The 23964-nt window shown below is 44.4% G+C and overlaps 1 protein-coding gene and 1 pseudogene across 1 annotated transcript in view; one reads left to right on the top strand and one right to left on the bottom strand.

Annotated features, from left to right (window-relative positions):
• Positions 1-23964, top strand: part of LOC126058050 (zinc finger protein 699-like) — a 546539-nt gene that overhangs the window by 339893 nt on the left and 182682 nt on the right. The gene's annotated exons all lie outside the window — the stretch shown is intronic.
• Positions 19213-23964, bottom strand: part of LOC126058110 (histone H2A.Z-like) — a 44467-nt pseudogene continuing 39715 nt past the window's right edge.

The following is a 23964-nucleotide window of genomic DNA, read 5'->3' on the forward strand; positions in this document are numbered from 1 at the left end:
GCTTTTTGTTTTTCTTGAGCTGCTGTCAAGATTCTTTTTTCTGTCTTTGGTTTTGGCAAGTGTGATTATGATATGTCTTGGTGGCTTCTTTTAGGGATATCCTATATAGTGTTTGTTGAGCATCTTGGATGGTCAGCTTTTTGTCTTTCATGAAATTCGGGGAGTTTTCTGCCAGTAAATCTTCAACAATCTTCTCTGTGTTTTCCATTTTCTCCTCCCGTTCTGGAACTCTGATCACATGCAAATTTTTGCTCTTGATTGTGTCCCACATAATTCTTAGGTTTTCTTCATTTTTCTTCATTCTTTTCTCTGATTTTTCTTCAAAGTGGCATCCATGGATTTGTCATCAATCACACTGATTCTGTCTTCCATTGTTTCAAATTTGCTCCTAAAACCTTCTGCTGAGTTTTCCATTTCTGAAATTTTGTTGTTTCTTTTGGATTTCTAGTTGCTGTTTTGTATGATTTCTAGTTGTGTATTTATTTGTACTTTTTGTTCTTGTATTATTTTCCAGAATTCTTCTATTGCTTTGTCTGTGTTTTCCTTGATTTTGGCTATATTTTCATTGATTATGTCTGTGTTTTTCTTGATCTCTTTCCTAATCTCCTGGAGAGCCCTAAATAATACTCTTTTGAATTCCATATCAGGTAGTTCCACTGTCTTTTCTCGTACTTGAAGGTCATGTGATTCTTTATTTTGGTCACTTGGTGGAGTCATCTTATCCTGCCTTTTTTATATGTTTTGATATTGTCTGCTGTCTCTGAGACATTAAGGTATTATTTTCTTTATTTATTGATCATATGTTTGTTTCATCCCGCTTCTTTGTTTTGTTTTGATAGGGAAGGCAGGCCAAGTTTGCTTTGCTGCTTGCTCATCTATGGGCACAACAGCTCTCACTACTTTGGGTGGGCAGAGCAGCAGCAGGCAGGGTGAGCCCACTTTGCTGTACCCTGGTTTGACAAGGTGGCTATAGGTGGACTGGCCAGGTGATGTCTGATTCCTGATGTTGGCCCAGTGGTGTGGCAGCATCCACAGCCCTTGCCAGATAGGCAGGGGTGCTGGACAGGGAATGGTAAGGGCTCACTTACCACTATTCAGCAGCTGGTCAAGTGGTTGGAGGGGAAGGGCAGTCCTGGCCCAGTGCAGCAGTAGGCCTGAGCCAGGGATGCTCTAGCTGCAGTGGCATGGTGAGGGCTGGCAGGAAGCAGGGTGGCATAGGTGGTTAGGTTGGGGGAAGAAAGGAAAGAAAATAGAGAGGAGGGAAAAAATGGGTAGCTGGTGGGTGAGGATAGGGTGCATCAGGGGGGCCTTTGGGAATGGGGGTAGGTTGTGTACAGGGCTAGGTGGGAGGCAGAAAGAAAAAATAATAAAATAAAAGGCAGTGCAGTGGGGGCCAGCAGGTGGGGGTGTGGCAGACCCAGGACATGGCCTGCTGGTGTGCCATTATGATGGGGGACAATGGGAAGGAGGGAAGGTGGTGTACAGGGCTAAGTGTGAGGGAAAAAGACAAGTAAAAAAGAAAAAAATGATGATGTGGTGGGGGCCAGCGAGTGGGAGCAGGGCAGACCCAGGGGCTGGTGGGAAGGGAAGGGAGGTGACGTACTGGGCTAGGTGAGAGGGAGAAAGAAAATTAAAAAATGGTGGCATGGTGGGGCCTGTGGGTGGGGGCGGGTGGACCAGGAACAGTGGCAGGCTGGTGCACTGATGGCTCTCTAGCCACAGTGGCACTGCAGGGTCTGGTGGGAAGAAGGGGAGATGGTATACAGGGCTAGGTGGGAGAGAGAAAGAAAAGGAAGAAAGACAAATAAATTTAAAAACTGGCTGTGTGGTAGGGGCCGTTGAGTGGGGGCAGGGCAGTCCCGAAGGCCAATGGGAAGGGAGACAAGGTGATGTACTGGGCTCAATGGGAGGGAAAAAGAAAAGAAAAAATAAAATAAAACGGTGGGATGGCAGGTGGAGGCAGAGTGTATCCAGGTAGGCAGCAAGCCAGTGGCTCTCTAGCTGTGGTGGCTCAGCAGGGACCAGCAGGAAAGGGTGGAGGTGGAGTACCAGGATAGGTGGGACACAGAAAGACAGGAAAGAGAAAATAAGAAAAAATGGTCCTGCAGGAGCCAGTCGGTGCAGGTGGAGCACGCCTGGGATGGTGGCAGGCTCCTGGCTCTCTAGTTGCAGCAGTATGACAGGGTCTAGTAGCTGGGGGGGGGGGGGCAGCGAGGTGGCATATGGGGCTAGGTGGGAAGGAGAAAGAAAAGGAAGAAAGGGGGAAAAATGGCATGGGGGGAGCCAGCAGGTGGAGGCAGGGTGAACCCAGGGTGGCGGTGGGCTGATGGCTCTCTACCCATGGCGGTGTGGTGTGGCCCAGAGGGAAGGGGTACAGGTGGCATATGGGGCAGAAGGGTGAGAAAGCATGTTTCTCTGGTTACCAGGTGCTCTGTCTCCTGTTGGGAGCTCCATGAAGTTGCTTTCCTACACTCCCTGTTGAAGGTCATTGCTCGCTGTGCTCCAAGATGGCGATGCTGTGCCATGTTAGTTGGTAGGGGATCTCTGCTCTGTATCTCTCCTCATTCTCTGTTTTCTTTCAATTTCTTCTTCCATTCATTTGTTGCTTAGTATTTCAGGTCATTGCTGCAGAGGGATGGCATGATGTGACTGTCTAGGGAGCCATGTTGGCTCTGCCTCTAAAATTAATGTTTTTAATTAATTTTTTTTGATGTAATTGTAGATTCACATGCAGTTGTGAGAAATAATACAGAGAGATCTCATGTATTCTTTGTCCTGTTTCCTCGTCTAATTTCATAGATTTTCATCAGTACTTTAAAGCTGTGGATTTTGTTCATTCTGTATATGAAAAAAGTCTTCCATGAAACTCAAATGGCAAAGCCAGTACTTAATGTCAAATCAAGCAGTGATATCAGATGTAACTGCTTTCAGAAAGAAGATGACTTCATTTGAAAATTATGTCTTCATATGTATTTTGAGGGTGTCATTAAACTACTAATAAATTACAGAGTGTACATTTTTAAGGCAGGTTACTTGTTTCTGTGGTCCACATTAAAATGATGTAGATTATAATTATTTCAGTCATTTTATAATCAGTTATAATAAGAAACAAGATAATGATAATATATCGTTTCTCAATAGTTATTCTGAACAATACAATGTAGTGGTTAACTAAAATGGTAAGTTTTTTATGAAGCGAGGAATGATAAAAATATGTACGATCTTTCTTTGGTGATTGTGTCCAAGCACCAAGCTTTGTTTTTTATCCTTTTGGAATGATTTAAAAAAAAGAAAAATCAGAAATATCTCCATTAACTTCATTAGCCATGATGGTTTTCAATATTAAATTTAGACTTTTCCTATGAATTTTTTAAAGAAAAGGGCATATATTGCTAAAAACTCACCAGTTCAGCAGCCAGCACACAATATTATTTTTGTTAATGTTGTTGTTAGGGTCCATCAAGCTGATTTTAACTCATAGCAACCCCATGTGACAGAACTGCCCCATATGGTTTTCTAGGGGACAGGTTGCCAGATCTTTCTTTCAAGGGTCTTCTGGATCAAACTGCCAACCTTTGGTTAGCAGCTGAGCACTTAACTGTTGTGCCACCAGGGCTCCTTATTGCCATTGTCAACGAGTCAATTCCAACTCTTAGCAACTCTATAAGATAGAGTAGAATTGTTCCTCCTGATAAAATGTCCAAAGTATGTAAGATGTAGTCTTGCCATCCTTGCTTCTAAGAAGCATCCTGGTTGTACTTCTTCCAAGACAGATTTGTTCCTTCTTTTGGCAGTCCATAGTATATTCTATATTCTTTGCCAACACCACAATTCAAAGGCGTCAATTCTTCTTCAGTCTTCCTTATTCATTGTGCAGCTTTCACATGCATATGATGCTATTGAAAATACCATGGCTTCAGTCAGGTGCACCTTAGTCTTCAAGGTGACATCTTTGCTTTTTAACACTTTAAAGAGGTCTTTTTGAGCGGATTTTCCCAGTGCAATGCATCTTTTGATTTCTTGACTGCTGCTTCCATGGGTGTTGATTGTGGATCCAAGTAAAATGAAATCCTTGACAATTTCAATCTTTTTTCCGTTTATCATGATGTTGTTTATTGGTCCAGTTGTGAGGATTTTTGTTTTCTTTACGTTGAGGTATAATCCATACTAAAGGCTGTGGTCTTTGACCTTCATCAGTTAGTGCTTCAAGTCCTCTTCACTTTCAACAAGCAAGGTTGTGCCATCTGCACATCACAGATTGTTAATGAGTCTTCCTCCAATCCTGATGATAAAAAACGATCTCCTGCATAATTTCTATCCAAGGTCTTATTTTCCAACTGCTGTTCCTTCTTCTTTGCTTCCAACTTTCACATTGTAATCACCAGAAATGCACCTTGATTTCATGTTTGATCAATTTCAGACTGCACAAGTTGGTAAAAATCTTCAATTTTTTCATCTTTGGCCTTAGTGGTTGACGGGTAAATTTTAATAACAGTCATATTAACTGGTCGTCCTTGTAGGCGTATGGATATTATCCTGTTGTACTTCAGGATAGATCTTGAAATGTTCTTTTTGATGATGAATACAACACCATTCCTCTTCAATTTGTCATTCCTGGCATAGTAGACCATATGATTGTCTGAAAATGGTTGATACCAGTCCATTTCAGCTCATTAATGCCTAGGATATTGATCTTTAGGCATTTCGTTTAATTTCTGACAATTTCCAATTTTCCTAGATTCGTACTCTGTACATTCCACATTCCAATTATTAATGGATGTTTGCAGCTGTTTCTTCTCATTTTGAGTCATGCCACATCAGCAAATGAAGGTCCTGAAAGCTTTACACCATCTACGTCATTAAGGTCAACTCTTCGTTCAGGAGGCAGCTCTTCCAGCACCACAGCAACACGCAAGCCACCACAGCATGACTGACTGACACACGGGGGCTCGATAAATACCGCTGCAGTAAATGAATGTATTTATGAGTCACATACTGCACTACTCAGAGGGCAGTTTCTCCATCTACCTGCCCAAAAGTTAGTGCAAAAGTGAAAATACTACTACGACTGGTTCTGTTTTTATGGCACCATTTCCAAAACATTCTAATTACATGTACTATGAGTACAGAAGTCCCTAGGTGGTGCAAACGGTGAATGTACGCGGCTGCTAACTGAAAGGTTGGTGGTTTGAGTCCACCCAGAGACATCTCAAAAGAAAGGCCTGATGATATAAAAAAAAAGATGATATACTTCCTAAAAATTAGCCATTGAGAACCCTACAGAGCACAGTTTTACTCTGACACAGATGGGCTGTGGCGGGTTAGAATCAACTCGAGGGCAACTGGTGAATGAAAGCTTGCATATAAATACCTAATTGAGCATTTTTGAAAGACATTTTTAATGTGTGAAAAACATAGTTCAACATGTGATAGTAAATCTATCGTGTCTGCATCTGCTGCTCTTTCCTTGTTCCCTGCAATGTTTGTGGAAGCCGCATGCTCTCTTATTCTGTGCAGGTAATTACTAATATTTACTGTGCTGAAAAAATCAGGGTACTATTCCGTTTTCCCCTTTTCTTGATTTTGAGCATGTTTGCTCAAGGTGCACATTTTCCTCGGCCACTGTTAACTCATTTCCACCTGGATGCCTGGAAGGCAGTGTCTACACACCAACTTTCCATGACCACAGTCAATGCCAACACTTTCGATGAGGAACCTTCAAGTAAAGTAGTAAGATAAGGCAAGAATACAGCACATGTTTGGCACAGAACCATCTCAGTAAGAACCTTCTATTTTCTTACAGACCATCAACTCTGGTATCATTAAACTATTATACTACTAGGTTTTTAACTTTTTTCCCACAAGAGCAAATATACTTCAGTCAGGCTGAAGGCTCATGCCTAAGTAGAATTTCCCAACAATATCTGACAGTAAAACTGAGCTGTGGGTAACAAAGCTATTGACAGGCACTGGGCAATCCTAGTGCCAGATATTATGGGGTGGAATTTAACTAAAAGGAGGCCTGGTGGCGCAGTGGTTAAAGTGATCGATTGCTAACTAAAAGGCTGATGGTTCAAAACTCTGCTTCTATAGGGATTTACAGCCTTGGAAACTCTATGGGGTCGCTATAAGTTGGAATCAACTCCACAGCAGTGGGTTTGGTTTGGTTTGGGATAGCTCTCTAAGGAACCCTGGTGGCACAATGGTTAAAGCACTCTGTTGCCAATGGAAAGGTTGGCCATTTGAAACCACCAGCTGCTGCATAGGGGAAAAGACCTGGTGATCTGCTCCCGTAAAGATTACAGCCTGGGAAACTCTATGGGGCAGTTCTACTGTCACATGGGGTCGCTATGAGTCGGAATCGGCTCAACAGCACGAGACAACAACAACACAGCTCCCCACCTCTCACTTCACTGGTATTTATCGCTAATTCCTTCAAAGTTCATTTTCTGTCCTAATACCCCAAGCTGCCCTTTTGCTGTTATGAAATTGTAAACCACGTCAAGGAAACCCTATCTTTGTGAAGCACCTAAGTGGCACATTAGGAACTGCAAAGCTCCCGACTGAGCAATTTAAAATGATGAATAACCTTTTCAAACACCCTTTTTGAAATTGCACATGGACTTCAGCCAGTCACAGGCAGAGATGTGAAGGATGCATTAAACTCCCCATCTGCTCTGCACAGAGCTCGTCACTGATTTATAACCCGCAGAGTCATTTGGCCACACAAACAGAGTGATTGGATGAATGAGGCATTGAGCTGCTGAGGCGCTGGCCTACAAGGAGATGCATCCGTGGCATTCAGATCTCTCTTCTACCTGTAACCTGCTGGAGGAGCCCTGATGGTGCAGTGGTTAAAGCATTCAGCTGCTAAGCCAAAGGTTGGTGGTTCAGACCCACCAGTGCAGGAGAAAGATGTAGCAATTTGCTTCCGTAAAGATTACAGCCTTGGAAACCATATGGGGCAGTTCTACTCTATACTACAGGGTCGTTATAAGCTGGAATCAACTCTGTGGTGGGTTTGGGTTGCACCCTGCTGTAACTGGAATACTGCTATTCCAAGAACAGTTCTACCCACTGTTCTCAGAAGAAAACAAAACACACACAAAAAACCTCTGAGGTACATTTAGACTTTTAGGAAATAAATAAAGCTCTTTTAAGGATAGCTCTAGACTTCTGCTTCCATTAAAGCAGCTTCAATGCATTTTCTCTTCCCCCAAACACAGCAGTATGTATAAATTTGCTCCTTCCTGCTTCAGGTCTGGTTAGCAGAATCATTTCTTTCTAGATTGTATGCCATTCACTAACTGGGTGAGACATATTTTGTTGTTGCTGTTGTTAGCTGTCATCAAGTCAGTTCCTGACTCATGGAGACCCCATGCACAACTGAATAAAATGCTGCCTGGTCCTTTACCATCCCCATGATCAATCAGTTGGGGACTGAACCATTACGATCCATAAGGTTTTCATTGGCTGATTTTCAGAGGTAGATAACCAGGCTACAGATCCTTCCTTTTTTTCACAAGCCATGAGCAGGCACTGTACATTGTAGGAGATAAAATGAAGGCCATAGATTCATGCAAGTAACCCAAGGACACAGCTACTGCTGGGGTAATTTCCAAGCAAAATCTCAAGGTGGGCGGATATGATGTTTGTCTTCCTCTGCCCACTTTAGCCCAGCTCCATTTCCTTTAAGGGTTGAAGGGAAATGGAAATTATGCAGGGCCATACCTGGAGGCACACTGTGGGTAAAAATTTTTGAACTTGGTGTCCACCTTGTTAGCACGGCCATCATTTTGCCACACTGCTCCTGGGCTCTCTTCACACTGGGCTGCCCACAAGGACTCTTCCTTATGGGCCAACCCCTTATACTCTCCAGGGTCTTCTCACTGCCATTTGTTACCCTCCCTCCCCTTGTCACTAATTTTTCTATAATTTAACTAGCAGACCTCTAAGAATTCTAAAAAGTAAGAATGAACTCATATGATCTACTCAGTTGCTAATGGCTAAAGCAGAGAAAAACACCTCTGGCTCTTCTTTTCCACCAGGGAATGGAGTGTCTTTTAACCGTGGCCTCATATAAAACATTGACTTTCCAGCCCAGGAGAAGGATTCTCCTGCTAAGAATGTCAAATAAGACAGGAAGAGAAAGAACATCTTTGGGGAGGCTGGTCAGTGACTTGCGAGTTACACTATTTGATAGTTGCTTACTGAGATCTACTCAAAATATGACTGGGGAAGAGCTGCCTCCTCAAAGTAGAGTGGGCCTTAATGACATGGATGGAGTCAACCTTTCAGGACCTTCATTTGCTGATGTGGCACCTACTAAAAATGAGAAGAAACAGCTGCAAACACCCATTAATAATCAGAACATGGAATGTATAAAGTGTGAATTTAGGAAAATTGCAAGTTGTCAAAAATAAAATGGAATGCATATTGATTGATATCCTGGGCATTACTGAGCTGAAATGGACTGGTATTGGTCATTTTGAATCATACAATTATATGGTCTATTATGCTGGGAAGGATAAGCTAAAGAGGAATAGCATCAAATTCATCATCAAAAAGGACATTTCAAGATCTATCCTGAAGTACAACACTGTTAGTGACAGGATAATACCCATGCGCCTACAAGGAATACCAGTTAATATGACTATTATTCAAATTTATGCACCAACCACTAACGCCAAAGATGAAAAAAATTGAAGATTTTTACTAACTTCTGCGGTGTGAAATTGATCAAATGTGCAATCAAGATGTATTGATAATTACTGGTGATTGGAACTCAAAAGTTGGAAATGAAGAAAAAAGATTGGTAGTTGGAAAACACAGCCTTGGTGATAAAAATGATGCCAGAGATTGCATGATAGAATTTTGCAAGACTAATGACTTCTTCATTGCAAATATTTTTTTTCAACAACATAACAATCGACTATATACCTGGACCTCCCCGGCTGGAATACACAAGAATCAAACTGACTACATCTGTGGAGAGAGACAATGGAAAAAACTCAGTGTCACCAGTCAGAACAAGGCTAGGGCCGACTTTGGAACAGATCATAACTGCTCATATGCAAGTTCAAGTTGAAGTTGAAGAAAATTAAAATAAGTCTACAAGAGCCAAAACACAACCTTTATTATATCCCAACTGAATTCAGAGGCCATCACAAAAAGAGATTTGACGCAATGAACACTAATGACCAAAGGCCAGATGAGTTGTGGGAAGACATCAGGAACATCATATGTGAAGAAAGCAAAAGGGCATTTAAAATACAGGAAAGAAAGAAAAGACCAAATGGATGTCAGAAGAGCAAGTTTCAGAAAACTTGCTCTTGAACATAGAGTAGCTAAAGCAAATGGAAGAAATGATGAAGTAAAAGAGCTGAAGAGAAGATTTCAAAAGGCAGCTAAGGAAGACAAAATAAAATATTACAATGAATTGTGCAGAGATTGGGATCTAGGAAACCAAAAGGGAAGAACACACTCAGCATTTCTCAAGCTGAAAGAACTGAAGAAAAAATACAAGCCTCGAGTTGCAACTCTGAAGGACAACCTTGCTTGCTGAAAGTGAAGAGGACTTGAAGCACTTACTGATGAAGATCAAAGACTACAGCCTTCAGTATGGATTACACCCCAACATAAAGAAAACAAAATTTCTCACAACTGGACCAATAAGCAATATCACAATAAATGGAGAAAAGATTGAAATTGTCAAGGATTTCATTTTACTTGGATTCACAATCAACACCCATGGAAGCAGCAGTCAAGAAATCAAGAGACACCTTTCATTAGGCAAATGTGCTGCAAAAGACCACCTTACACTGTTGAAAAGCAACGATGTCACCTTGAAGACTAAGGTGTGCCTGACCCAAGCCATGGTATTTTCAATTCCATCATATGCATGTGAAAGCTGGACAATGAATAGGGAAAACTGAAGAAGAATTAACGTGTTTTTGTATTGTGGTGTTGGCAAAGAATATTGAATACACCATGGATTGCCAAAAGAATGAACAAATCTGTCTTGGAAGAAGTACAACCAGAATGCTCCTTAGAAGCAAGGATGGTGAGACTATGTCTCACATACTTTGGACATGTTATCAGGAGGGATCAGTCCCTGGAGAAAGACATCATGCTTGGTAAAGTACAGGGTCAGCAAAAGAGAAGAAGACCCTTAACGAGATGGGTTGACACAGTGGCTGCAGCCATGTGCTCAAGCCTAACAACGATTGTGAGTATGGTGCAGGACCAGGCAGTGTTTCGTTCTTTAGTCCATAGCGTCACTATGAGTTGGAATTGACTCGATGGCACCTAACAACAACAACAACATGGACAAAATATTGAATGATGCAGGAAACATCAAAAAGAGATGGAAGGAGTACACAGAGTCACTATACCAAAAAGAACTGGTCGACGTTTAACATTTCAGGAGGTAGCATATGATCAAGAACTGATGGTATTGAAGGAAGAAGTCCAAGCTGCACTGTAGGCACTGGGGAAAAACAAGACTCCAGGTATTGACTGAATATCAACTGAGATGTTTCAACAAACAAATGCAGCAGTGGTGCTCGCTTGTCTATACCAAGAAGTTTGGAAGACAGCTACCTGGCTAACTAAGTGGAAAAAAAACATTCCAAAGTAAGGTGATCTAAAAGAATGCAGAAATCATCAAGCAATACCATTAATATCACATGCAAGTAAAATTTTGCTGAAGATCATTCAAAAGCGGTTGCAGCAGTATATTGACAGGGAAGTGCCAGAAATTCAAGCTGGATTCAGAAGAGGACTTGGAATGAGGGATATCACTGTTCACGTCAGATGGATCCTGGCTGAAATCACAGAATACCGGAAAGATGTTTGTCTGTGTTTTACTGACTATGGAAAGGCATTCAACTGTGTGGATCATAACAAATTATGGATAACATTATGAAGAATGAGAATTCCAGAATACTTAGTTGTGCTCATGCGGAGCCTATACATACACCAAGAGGCAGTTGTTTGAACAGAACGAGGGGATATTGTATAGTTTAAAATCAAGAAAGGTGTGCATCAGGGATGCATCCTTTCACCATACTTATTCAATCTGTATGCTCAGCAATAATCTGAAGAACTGGACTTTATCAACAAAAATGTGGCATCAGGACTGGCTGAAGGCTCATTAACAACCTGCATTACGCAGATGACACAGCCTTGCTTGCTGAAAGTGAAGAGGACTTGAAGCACTTACTGATGAAGATCAAAGACTACAGCCTTCAGTATGGATTACGCCTCAACATAAAGAAAACAAAAATCCTCACAACTGGACAAATAAGCAACATCATGATAAATGGAAAAAAGATTGATATTGTCAAGGATTTCGTTTTACTTGGATCCACAATTAACACCCATGGAAGCAGCAGTCAAGAAATCAAAAGATGCATTGCACTGGGAAAATTCGCTGCAAAAAGGCCTCTTTAAAGTTTTAAAAAGCAAAGATGTCACTTTGAGGACTAAGGTGTGCCTGACCCATGCCATTATATTTTCTATCGCCACATGTGCGTGCAAAAGCTGGACAATGAACAAGGAAGACTGAAGAAGAATTGATGCCTTTGAATTATAGTGTTGGTAAAGAATATTGAACATACTATTTTCATGGGCTGCCAAAAGAACGAGCTGTCTTGGAAGAAATACGCTAGAATGTTCCTTAGAAGCTAGGATGGTGAGGCTATGTCTAGCATATTTTAGACACATTATCGGGGGGACCAGTCCCTAGACAGGAACATCATGCTTGGTAAAGTAAAGCGTCAGAAAAAGAAGAAGACCCTTGATGAGACAGATTGACACAGCGGATCCAACAATAGGTTCAAACATAACAATCACTGTGAGGATGGCGCAGGACCAAGCAGTGTTTCATTCTGTTGTACACAGTGTCCCTATCAGTCAGAACAGCTCAATGGCACCTAACAACAATAACTACAGTCCTATATATATAAGGAGCTCTAGTGTTGAAGGGTCGCTGAGTTGGAATTGACTCCATGGCACTTGGTTTGGTTTTTTTAGGTGATGATGTGGTTAAGCACTCAGCTGCTAACAGAAAGGTGGGACGTTGGAACCCACCCAGCAGCTCCTCAGGAGAAAGACCTGGTGATTTGCTTCTGTAAATATTACAGCCTTGGAAACCCTGTAGAGCAGTTCCACTCTGTCCCACAGGGTTGCTATGAGTTGGAATTAACGTGACAGCAACAGGTTTTATGTCATATATATCTCATCACTGTGGTATTTTAAACCTCGTGGTCATGTGGAAGAGAGCCTTACCCTGGTTACCCAACTAACAGGGGAGTAAGGAAAGGTTTGTGGGTGTTGCAAATGGTTTGCATTTGTCTACTAGCCTAAAGGTTGGTGGTTCAAACCCACCCAGCAGCTCTGCGGAAGAAAGGCCTGGCAACCTGCTTCAGGAAAGATTACAGCCAAGAAAACCCCATAGAGCAGTTCTACTCTAACAAATGTGGTCATCGTACATTGGAATCAATTCAACAGCAATGGGTTTGTTTTTTGTTTTTTTAATTGTAGGGATACACTTGGGAATAGGAGCAACCGGAATTTCAAAGGTACCCATGAATAAACCAAACCTGTTGCCATGGAGTCAATTCCAAATTATAGTGACCCTATAGGACAGAGGAGAACTGCTCCATAGGGTTTCCAAGACTGTAATCTTTACGCAAGCAGGCTGCCGCATCTTTTTCCTGTGGACTGGATGATGGGTTCAAACTGCTGACATTTTGGTTAGCAGCCGAGCGCTTAACCACTGCACCACCAGGGCTTCAACCCATGAACATCCAGAGTTAATCAGCTTGATAGAAAGGGAAATGTAGTTTGGATATTGAAAACTAGTTCAGAATTCAAGGCCAATCTAGTGAATGAGTTAGTTTCAGGTCTCCCGGGTAGCAGGGGTTCATTCATTCCCTCGCCATTGCAGGAACTCACTTCCTTGCAGCTTCTACTTCCCTGCAGCTAATTTCCAGCCTCCTCTCCCTCGCCTCTGTACGTATGCTGATTTCTTCCAGCTCACAACTTTTGCCTACTCATCTCTTCTGCTTACTCACAATTTCTGCCTGCACATAGCCCTTGCTGCCTCATAGTCTGTGTGTGCTTTTAGCTTCTGTTCTGGATTCTAATTCACCCACTCTAATATTTCCAGTTCAAAGTCCCTAGAAGGAGTGGATACCTGGATCAGCGAGCCACCATTCTTCTTGTTGAGGTAGTCTTTATACCAGGCTACATCCAAAGTAAGAAGCCCTGGTGGTGCAGTGGTTAAGCACTCGGCTGCTAACCAAAAGATGGGCAGTTCAAACCCACCAGCTGATCCATGGAAGAAAGATGTGGCAGTCTGCTTTCAAAAAGATTACAACTTTAGAAACCTATGGCAGTTCTTCTCTGTCCGATAGGGTCGCCATGTGGCAGAATTGACTCAATGGCACACAACAACAACATCCAAAGTATTCCTGGCTGCCAGTGACAGAAATTAATGTGGCTGGCTTAAGTAAAAAAGGAATTTATTGAGAAGATACTGGATGGGAGGAAAGGGTAGATAACCAAGCTTAAAAAAAGAACAAAAAAGGAGTGTGAGCAGTCAGAATCACAGCCAAAACCATACCACTGAATGAGCCAGGAGAGGGCTCTGCTGCCACCAGTGAGCGTTAGGCACTACAGTTTGTAACTGACACCTGGGCCCTGGAAACCAACTATCACTTCTGGTCCCTGTGCCCCTGCAGGCCTTGGAAATTAGAACTTGTTGCGACCAATGCCGCAAAGAGTGCTCCCCCATTTCAGCTTCCCTGTACCACCAACTGCCAAAATGAGGTCTAAAAACCCACTGCTGTCCGGTCAACTCCAACTCATAGTGACCCTATAGGGCAGAGTAGAACTGCCCCATAGCATTTCTAAGCAGCAGCTGGTGGATTCAAATTGCCGACCTTTTGGGCAGGGTGGGCATTTTGCTTGGCTAAAGACAATCTCATAACCAAAAATGCCATGGATTTCTGTTATGTGCACTATTTACTCAGCTGTTGTGAACCATGGACCACAATGGTCTTAACCACAACTGATTGTGAGGATGATGCAGGACCAGGCAACATTTTCTTCAGTTGTGCATGGAGTCACCATGGATCGGCAGCCAACTGGACAGCAGCTAACAACAAAACAACACTCACTTGAAGCCACACAAAACATACTTATGTTCAAGGTATGTATTGATATGTGTCTTCCTGGTTGGACTGTAAGCCTGAAGGAGCAGGGACTTTGCTGGAAACCCGATGGGGCAGTTCTACTTTGTCCTATAGGGTTGCTATGAATCAACAGTGACTCAACAGCAATGGGTTTGGGTTCTTTTGGTGAGTTTTTTGTTTGTTTTTTGGTTTAGTACCTGGGATAAACCCCAAACCAAACCCACTGCTGTAGAGTCGATTCCGACTCATAGCTACCGTACAGGACAGAGTAGAACTACTCCATAGGGTTTCCAAGGAGCACCTGGTGGATTCAACTTACCAACCTTTTGGTTAGCAGCCTTAGCTCTTAACCACTTGGCCACCAGGGTTTCCTGCATCCCATTTAAGTAGCCAGCACTTTTCTGGTGAGTTGCAAAAGTGGCCCTGTTGACTTGGGCAATTGCCCAAAAGCCTCACATCACTGGAGTTTACCTAATGGCAACCTGGAAAGATAGAACACCCTAACCTGGAAGCCAGAGGGTTTGGGCAATCACTAACTACAGTGGGCTGAATTGTGGCCTCCAAAATATATGTCCACCTGGAACCTGTGAATGTGACTTTATTTGGAAAGAAGTCTTAGCAGGTGCAATTAAGTTAAAGACCTCCAGATGAGACAATCCTGGAGTAGAATGGCCCCAAAATCTAATGACAAGTATGGTTAAAAGAAGAAAAGAAACAGAGGAGACGGTGATGTGAAGATGGAGGCGGGGACTGGAGTGATGCATCTATAAGGCAAGGAACACCAAGGCTCGCTGGCAGCCACCAGAAGCTGGGAAAGAGGCATGGAGCGGACTCTCCCTCAGAGCTTCCAGAAGGAACCAACCCTGCCCACAACTTGGCTTCAAACTCTGGCCTCCAGAACTGTGAGAGAGTAGATTTCTGTTTTTTAAGCCACCAAGTTTGAGGTGATTCATTATGCCAGCCCGAGGGAACCAAGTATAGTAACAAAGTTCAGGAGATGCCAGGAAAAGCCTTACAGAGCAGACACCAAAGAGAGACACAGAAAACTTCATCTTACCTTGTCGGTGAAGGTTAGACAAGGAAAATAAAAGTGCTTGTAACAGTCTGGATAAAAAGCTTGTCAGCCAATAAACTATTCAATTTTTCTTCCCTGGAACTTGCAAGGCATGGGTAGGGTTTCTCAACGTGGTCCTTGGACGAACTGCACTAGGACCACCTGGAGTATGAATGGGACTCTTATGCACAAAGAAGTTTGAGAACCACTGCCCTAAAGGTCAACCTACCACTGTCAGTTTGTCATACTGTAGGGGCTTGCATGTTACTATGATACTGGAAGCGATGCCACTGGTATTTTAATACCAGCAGGGTCCCCCCTGGTGACAGGTTTCAGCAGAGCTTCCAGACCAAGACAGACTAAGAAAAAGGCCTGAAGATCTACTTCTAAAAATTAGCTGATGAAAACCCTAAAGATCACAACAGAATATTATTCGATCTAATGCTGGAGGATGAGCCCCCTAGGTTAGGTTGGAAGGCACTACACAATACCCAAAACGACAGACTCAAACACACCAACAATCACAATGACAATGCAGGACCAGACAAGGGTTCGTTCTGCTATACATAAGGTCACCATGAGTCGGAGCCAATTAGATGGCAACTAACAACAACAAAGGCCGAGAGGCCTGATTGCCCTCTCAGTCACCCCAGTGTTTCCCTAAGTGAGACATGAGAACCACCACAGGTGTTTGAGATGATTTTAGGTGGCACGGTGGAGTTATGCTTTCACTTTACTGTGTATGAAAATACAGCTGGCATATAAGAAAAGAATGATTTCATGGATTTTATTGCATCCCATGAGACTTGTAAAAATCAGGTGATTCAAGGGAAAATACCAAGTTCCTAATAGAGCAGGCTGTGATCCGTAGTAGACGGATGTAACAAAACTTAGAGTGGCCTGGGAAGGGCCAAAGGTTAGGGTGCAATGCGAGTGTGTTGGCAGAGAAGCTGTTCTCTGAATCTGCCCTCCTGGAGAAGTAGCTCATTCCACCTTCCTGCATTCTAGATCAAAAGAGTCCTGGTGGAACAGTGGGATGCAGACCCCAAACTCTCATAAAAAGACCAGACTTAATGGTCTAAGACTAGAAGAATCCCGGTGGTCACAGCCCCCAGACCCTCTGTTGGCCCAGGACAGGAACCATTCCCGAAGCCAACTCTTCAGACATGGATTGGACTGGACAATGGGTTGGAGAGGGATGCTGGTGAGGAGTGAGCTTCTTGGATCAGGTGGACACTTGAGACTATGTTGGCATCTCCTGTCTGGAGGGGAGATGGGAGGGTAGAGGGAGTTACAAACTGGCAAAATGGTCACAAAGGGAGAGACTAGAAGGAGGGAGCGGGCTGATTCATTAGGGGGAGAGTAAATGGGAGTATGTAGTAAGGTGTATATAAGTTTATATGAGAGAGACTGACTTGATTTGTAAGCTTTCATTTAAAGCACAATAAAAATTATTAAAAAAAAAAAAAAAAAGAGTCCTGGTGGCATGGTAGTTAAGCACTTGGCCGCTAAGTGAAAGGTTGGCAGTTTGAACCCACCAGCCACTTCATGGGACAAAGAACTGGCAGTCTGCTTCTGAAAGATTCCAGTCTTGGAAAACTCTATGGGGCAAAGTTCTACTCTGTCCTATTGAGTCACTGTAAGTCAGAATCAACTCAGTGGCAACAGGTATGGGAATTTTAGATCAGGTACACAAAGATTCACAGAGAAAAGATTAAGAAACAACCACAGTTCCGTCTGAGAGCAAAGGCAAGAAAGAGAGCCTTTGTCTCCGTACCCAGGGGCCCCAGCGTTAAGCCAAATACCCCTATCTGCAGATACTGGAAAACAGTTGAACCCAGGAGCTGGGGCTGGTGAGTAGCAGTATTTGTGCAAGTTTAACTGGTCACTGAGACTTGCCAGAATCCTTACCTATTTATTTGCCTGATCCGCTTTCCTGGCCACAGGTCGGTGGGTCTCAGGAGAATACAGCAGGGCAGAGTGGAGCCAGGGACTGGAGGAAAAGGTAGACACCACATTTCACAGGGGCTCGGCCCTTCCCAGGCCACACAGGCCATACACTAATAGGACGGTTGAAGGTCAGAGTGGTCAGACATACAGGTATCCAAGTCTCTTATTTCACAACTGAAAAACAGGAGGCCAGAGAAGGGGGTCTTTGGGCAAAGGTCACAGTGCTGATGGGTGACCAATATTCGTCCTGTCAGTTAAAGGCTCCACTTCAGAGTTCTTTTATGATAAACGACGCTCTGTCTAAGCCAGTTACCCAGTGGGGACTTTTTATGATTTTCTGTCTCGCTGGCAGGGATAGAAACTGCAACCTTATTCGTCTCATCTGATGATTTGGCAGTGGATTCAGGGGGAGAAAGGAGAAGCGCTGGCCGAAGAGAGAAGTCTGAGGGCAAGCCCGTCACAGGATCGGGCGATGCCTACACGCGGCTCAGTCACAGCTGGACTCACGATGACGCACTGGGGACTGTAGTTTGGGATGGGGGCTGGTGGAACTCAGAAAAGGTGTAAGAGAAAGAAATTTGGCAGGAAGTCGATGCTTTCGCCTTCAGAGAGCCCCAAAGAAACCGCAACCACGCCCACACACTAAAAAGTTAACCACACCACACCTGCCTTCCCCGGATGGGCTCCCTGCGCCAACGCCTCCTCGTCGTCCTCCAGGATCTTCCAACGGTGGCGCAAGCTCCTCCCTCCCTAGAGCCAGGCTGGTGTCCTAGCGCCCAGCGCCCGCCCCAGCAGTGTCTGGGGGTGGCAGGGAGTGGGCCCGGCTCGCGGCCATTGGCTGTGCTGCCTGGAGGGCGGAGAGCAAGCGCGTGGTTCGGACGGCGGGCAGCAGGGGCCCACTCCGGCTGCGTCCAGGGAGCGCCCTTGCGCCCCTGCGCCCCGCATTCCCGCAGATCGCCGGGACCCGGGCGCCCACCGGAGCCCGTGTGTACCTGCCCCACCTCGGTCGCCCGAGCCCAGCCTGAAAGGTCAGTGGGGGGCTCCCGACGCCGCCGCAAGCCGAACCAGAGGAGTAGGGAGACGGGAGCGCACGCGATGCCCGAACGCTGTGGGTGGGCTCGCCCTGGGCAGGGGTGCCCAGACTTCTCGCCTCGGGTGGCCTTGGGTCCCTGAGACTTCATTCACCTCCGGCGCCGCCTCCCAGTCCCAGGCTCTCTGCGGGTTCCCTGAGGTTTGGCCCCTTGCTCTGCACACCCCCCGAATCTGTCCCCTTCGCAGCGGGCTGCGTCTTCACGGTCCCCGCGAAGCTCACCGGGTTCTCAGGGTGACTCCGCGGGGCGACAGGAACCGCGAGGGGCGCGGCGCGCAGTGTCCTTGGCCCCGGGCAGATCCGCCTAGGTCCCGGACACAGGGACCTGGGAAGTCTGTCATCGCGTCCGCCTCCTCCGTCAAGTGTAAGCATAGCTGGTCTGGAGAGCGGTTTCTAGGTGCATCCTGCTCGTTTAGTCTTTGTGGTGTGTGCGGTTGTGCTCGGGCTTGGTTCTGCGCTTATCTGACCCTCTCGGGTCATCTGTTCTTCCCGGGGATTCGCCACGCGCGCACTGACCGCTCGCTTTGCACCTTACAGTACTCGGGAGAATCTTCGCCCTCCTTCGGGTGGCTTCAAATCCGGGGAAGTTTTCCCTGGCGCTGAGCACTTGCGTTCCCCAGTGGTAGGTTTCCTGAGTTCCCGGAAAGCCCAGTAGGAAACCGCACCAGCTACCTTTCCCTTTTCCGGAATCCGATGAGGTGCTGGGACCTGCGTTTGCATTATGGACAAATTGTTTGAGTTGTGACTTAGGGCGATGTGTGATGTGTCCTTCTGCGGAAGCAGAGCGACCCATTCATTCACAGAAACATCTTTTGAATTCCAGGTTTAGAGGCTATGCCTGCGCGCTTTCCGCGGGCAGATGCCCCGGAGGGCCGAGCTGGGGTTTGGTGTCAGACTCCAGAAATGGGGTGTGTTTCTTAATGCCGTTCACTTCTTCTGCCTGTTAATTTTCGGAAAATAAGCTGGGCTTTGGTGACAGACTCCAGAGATGGGGTGTGTTTCTTAATGCCGTTCGCTTCTTCTGCCTGTTAATTTTCGGAAAATTCTCTGTTAAAGCGGATAAGCCCTTTGGTGGTTCTTTGTGGTGGATGATGGGATCCGATGGCTGGAGGACGTTTCTTAAAGCCATCGCGTTTGGTCCGGTCCACACCACAGGTGCAAAGGCAGGGAAACTGACACCTGGCAGCGTCTGTGGTCCTCTGACCGACCTCAGGGGCCACTCCCCAGATGTTTCTCCTCGGGTGCTTTTCACTAGATTTTACGGATTTGTTGTTCAGATAACAGCCTACAATAGGAAAGGGGCAAGATTAATTGCCGTTGCTGGATGGCGTCCAGTCGATTCCGACTCCCAGCGACCCCCTGCGATAGAGCAGAACTGCCCCCTAGGGCTTCCTCCGCTGTCATCTACGGGAGCAGATTGTCGGCTTTTTGCCTCAGAGCGGCTGGGTGGGTTCCAACCGCTGACCTTTGCGTTAGCCGCGGAGCGTTTAACTGCTGAGCCACCAGGGCTCCTTAGATAAATGATGCTCTTTTCTTAAAGGTGGTTTTTCTTCTAATGCGGTCTTGCAGCCTGATGCACTTCTTTTAAAAAAAAAAAAGATAATATTTAATTAGCTTAAATATTACTCATAGAGGTTCAGAAATATCTTTTGACTAGGCATCATTTCCCTAAGTAGAGACTCCTCCTTCCAAACCCCCACCACACACGCACACCCTTTGGAATCAGTTGGTCAGTTTCTTTGCGTGTCTGTGAGGGAGGCTGCCCTGCACAGGAATTTCGCTGGCAGCGCCACCACAGGGCCTCTCCATGGCACCTTCGAACCCTGGGGACCATGGGGATGACCAGCCCTTTGCCAGCCTCACAAGTATTCTGGGAATACTGAGTCCAGAAAGTGGGTGTGGTATTCCATTTTTGTGTTTTGAGTATGGGGGGCTTATTTATTTGTTATTCCTATAAGGAGCCCTGGTAGCACAGTGGTTAAGAGCTCAGCGGCTAACCAAAATGTCAGCAGTTCAATTCCACTGGCCACTCCTTGGTATCCCGGTGGGGCAGTTCTTCTCTGTCCTATAGCATCACTATGAGTCGGAGTTGACTCAGCAGCAACGAGTTTGGTTTGGGTTTGATTTTCTTTATCATTGAGGCAGAAGCCCTGGTGGCTCAATGGTTATGTGATTAGCTACTAACTGAAAGGTTGGCTGTTCGAGCCCACTCAGCAGCTCTGCAGGACAATGACCTGGCAGTCTGTTCCCATAAAGATTGAAGCCTAGAAACCTTTTGGGGCAGTTCTACTCTATCACATGGGGTGGCCGTTTTTAAGTCGGAATCGACTTGACAGCACACCATCACAACAGGCGTAAGGCAGAGAGCTCAGTTATTTGTTCGTGGCTAAGATTAAAATGTCTGATGTGAAGTAAGATTGGTTCCTTATGCCCTGCTCTTGGTTAGCTCAGTTCAGCAGTTTTTACTGGATATCTGTGATGCTCACAGGCATGTCAAGGGTTAAGAGATAAATAATGGCGTAATAGCTTCGAATACATCAGAAGGCTTATTTGCAGGTTTTCTGGGTTTTTTTGTTTTGTTTTTAATGAGGGCAGGTGAGGATGACAGAGCTGATTGGTGAGGAGAGAGCCATTAATCACTAAGCAAACTTGGAGCTCTATAAGTAAGACAAGAACGAAAGTTTAACTCACGGCAGGCAGAATTCTTGGATTCAGCCTCTCCCCTACATCAAGGCTTCTTCCCTGTGCTTGCCCTTCTCCCTGCAGTTGTATTTTAATATTTTAAGTTTTGGGCTTTTTTTTTTTAAGTTCATAGAGTTCATATAAAGGAGCCCTGGTGGTACAGTGGTTAAGCACTCAGCTGCTAACTGAAAGGTCAGTGATTCACACTCACCAGCTGTTCTGCAGAAGAGACATGTGACAATCTGCTCCCATAAAGATTACAGCCTTGGAATCCCTATGGGGCATTCTACTCCATCCTATAGGGTCGCTATGAGTCAGAATCAACTCAATGGCACCAAGTTTGGTTTGGTTAGAGTTTAGATAAGCATTTCTATACTTAATTGGATCCTTGCATGGCAGTTTGAACCCAGAGGTGCCTCAGAAGACAGGTCTGGAGATTTGCTTCCGAAAGGTCACAACCTTGAAAATCCTATGGAGCACACTCAACTCTGCACACATAGGGTCACCATGAGTCTGAATTGGCTCAAAGGCAAATAACAGCAACAATATTTAATTAGTTATTTGAGAGAAGCTAGAAATAGAATTATGGCTTAATTTTTGTGTTTTGTCCATTTGGGTTTTTAAAATAGTACTTTAAGATCCTTCAGAAATATATTTCTGAAAGGCTTTTAATGGCAGGCATTATGTTGGCCTTGCTTGCATGGCTTCTGGCACCCATGAGCCATTTAGGAATATTCGTGAAATGAAACTAGAAGCTAGGAAGTAGTATTGCTGAAGAATGTCATTTTCCTTAAATATCTATTTGTGGAGAATATTGTACTATTAAATTACTATGTCAATATATAACATCATAGGCTTAATTTTATAGATTATTTCATTATTGTTCTTAGTGGTAGCTTTAAAATATATGTATATAATAAAGACTTTTAGTTAATGGAATAAGGCACTCAACAAACAGGAAGCTAAAATGCATGAAATTCCCTCTAGCCAACAGATGTCCCCAGAAGAATCAAAAAGAGTTTTTGCCATTAAGTTGATTCCGACCCTATAGGAAAGAGTAGAACTGCCCCATAGGGTTTTCTAGGCTATAATCTTTACAGAAGCAGATCGCCGGGTCTTTTCCTCTGTGGAGCTGCTGGTGGATTTGAACTGCCAAGCAGCAGCCGAGTGCTTAACCATTGGGCCACTAGGGCTCCTTGGAGGGATCAAGTCAGAGCATTTTGACAGGGAATTCCATGGTGCACACATGGACCAGCCTGTGGTTTAGCTCCTGGGAAGCCCCTCTGCACTCATTAGCTATTGCAGGTGCAGGGTGGCAGGCCACTGTGCCAGGGGTTCCTTCAGTTCTGATTCTGACTCGCGGTCACTGTGCCCATAGGCTAGTGTGTTCTAAGACCTTGGCTCCAGGCAGGAGACTGCTCCTTCAAGGGTTCTTTATGAATAAGGTTCATACTCATTTTCACATTGGGGGCCAGGAAATATTCTTTTATTTTTCGGAATAAAAAATATATATTTTGGCAATAAAAAAAGGAGTTCTGAGCAGCCACATAGCCATACATGCTTTAACAATATCTCTAAGCATGAAATAGCATAATCCAGCCAAGCAGTGCCAACATTCCAAAGCTCTGAATTTATATCAGGAGTGCGATAAAACCAATTGCCATTGAGTCCATTCCTATTCATGGAGCCCCATGTGTGTCAGAGTAGAACTGTGCTCCATAGGGTTTTCAATGGCTGATATCGTGAAAGTAGATTGCCGGGCCTTTCTTTCAAGGCTCCCCTCGACAGACTTGAACCACCAACCATTCCGTTAGCACCTGAGAGCCTTCATTTGCACCATCCAGGGACACCAGACTATCGTGAATATTTCCTGCATTCTTAACTTTTAAATTCTCGCCTATTAAATTATATTTAGATGGAAAATCAGTCGGTTGGAGTTTACAGCATTTATCATAGGCTTGTTTGTTGATGCTGATATTGTTATAGACAGTAGTGAAAGGGCCTGGAAAGTCTAAACCTGTAACAGTTGTTAAAAGGGTAATTTAAGAAGATAGAATCATGCTTGGTAAAGTAGAGGGTTAACAGAAAAGAGGAAGACCCTCAAGGAGATGGACTGACACAGTGGCTGCAACAATGATCTCAAACATAACAAGGATTGAGAGGATGATGAAGGACCAGGTGCTATTTCCTTCTGTTGTACATAGGGTGACTGTGAGTTGAAACTTACTCGATGGCACCTAACGACAGTGTTTCCTAATATGGAAACATGCTGGACATACACGGCCAAGTCAAGTAACTTTCAGGACAGCATATGGTATGATTCCATTTTTATAAAACAACAATGACTATTGCTAGCACTACCACACACATATACACACAAGAGCAATGCAAAAGAAAAACAAAACAGGAGATTGCACACCAAGCTGTTAACAGATATTTTGCTTAGAGGATAGTATTATGGGGTGTGCTAATGTTCCACTTCATCATTTCTGTATTGTTTAAATTTTGATACAAAGAACATGTATCGTTTTTATAACCAGAAAAAAACTAAAGGTTTCTGTATTTAGAAATAGAGATAAACAATAACATATGCAGTAAAAATGCGAACGATTAGCCCAGAACTCTTTTTTTTCAACTGTCTACACTTAACACAGACCTTTGCACAGATTCATATGCACCATTATTTTCAGAGCTTACGTCTTTTTTTCAGGTGTAGGCCAGGGAGTCAGTTGCCCTACAGGCTTAACCAGATGTTGTGAACGTTCTATTTAAGACAGAAAAGAGTATATCCCTCTGCTATAATCCTGGTCACAGGGAAATTAATGAATAAGAATCAAACCAGTATAACTGGCAATAGTTGATAGATTATCAGGCACTTCTAATCAGTACCAGATTGATTGTCGTTGTTGAGTGCTGTTGAGTGTATTCTGATTCGTGCAGACCCCAGGTAACAGTAGAACTGCCCCATAGGGTTTCTTGGCAGATCA

This window comes from Elephas maximus, chromosome 14, assembly GCF_024166365.1.
Source record: "Elephas maximus indicus isolate mEleMax1 chromosome 14, mEleMax1 primary haplotype, whole genome shotgun sequence".
In the NCBI taxonomy this organism is placed as follows: Eukaryota; Metazoa; Chordata; class Mammalia; order Proboscidea; family Elephantidae; genus Elephas; species Elephas maximus.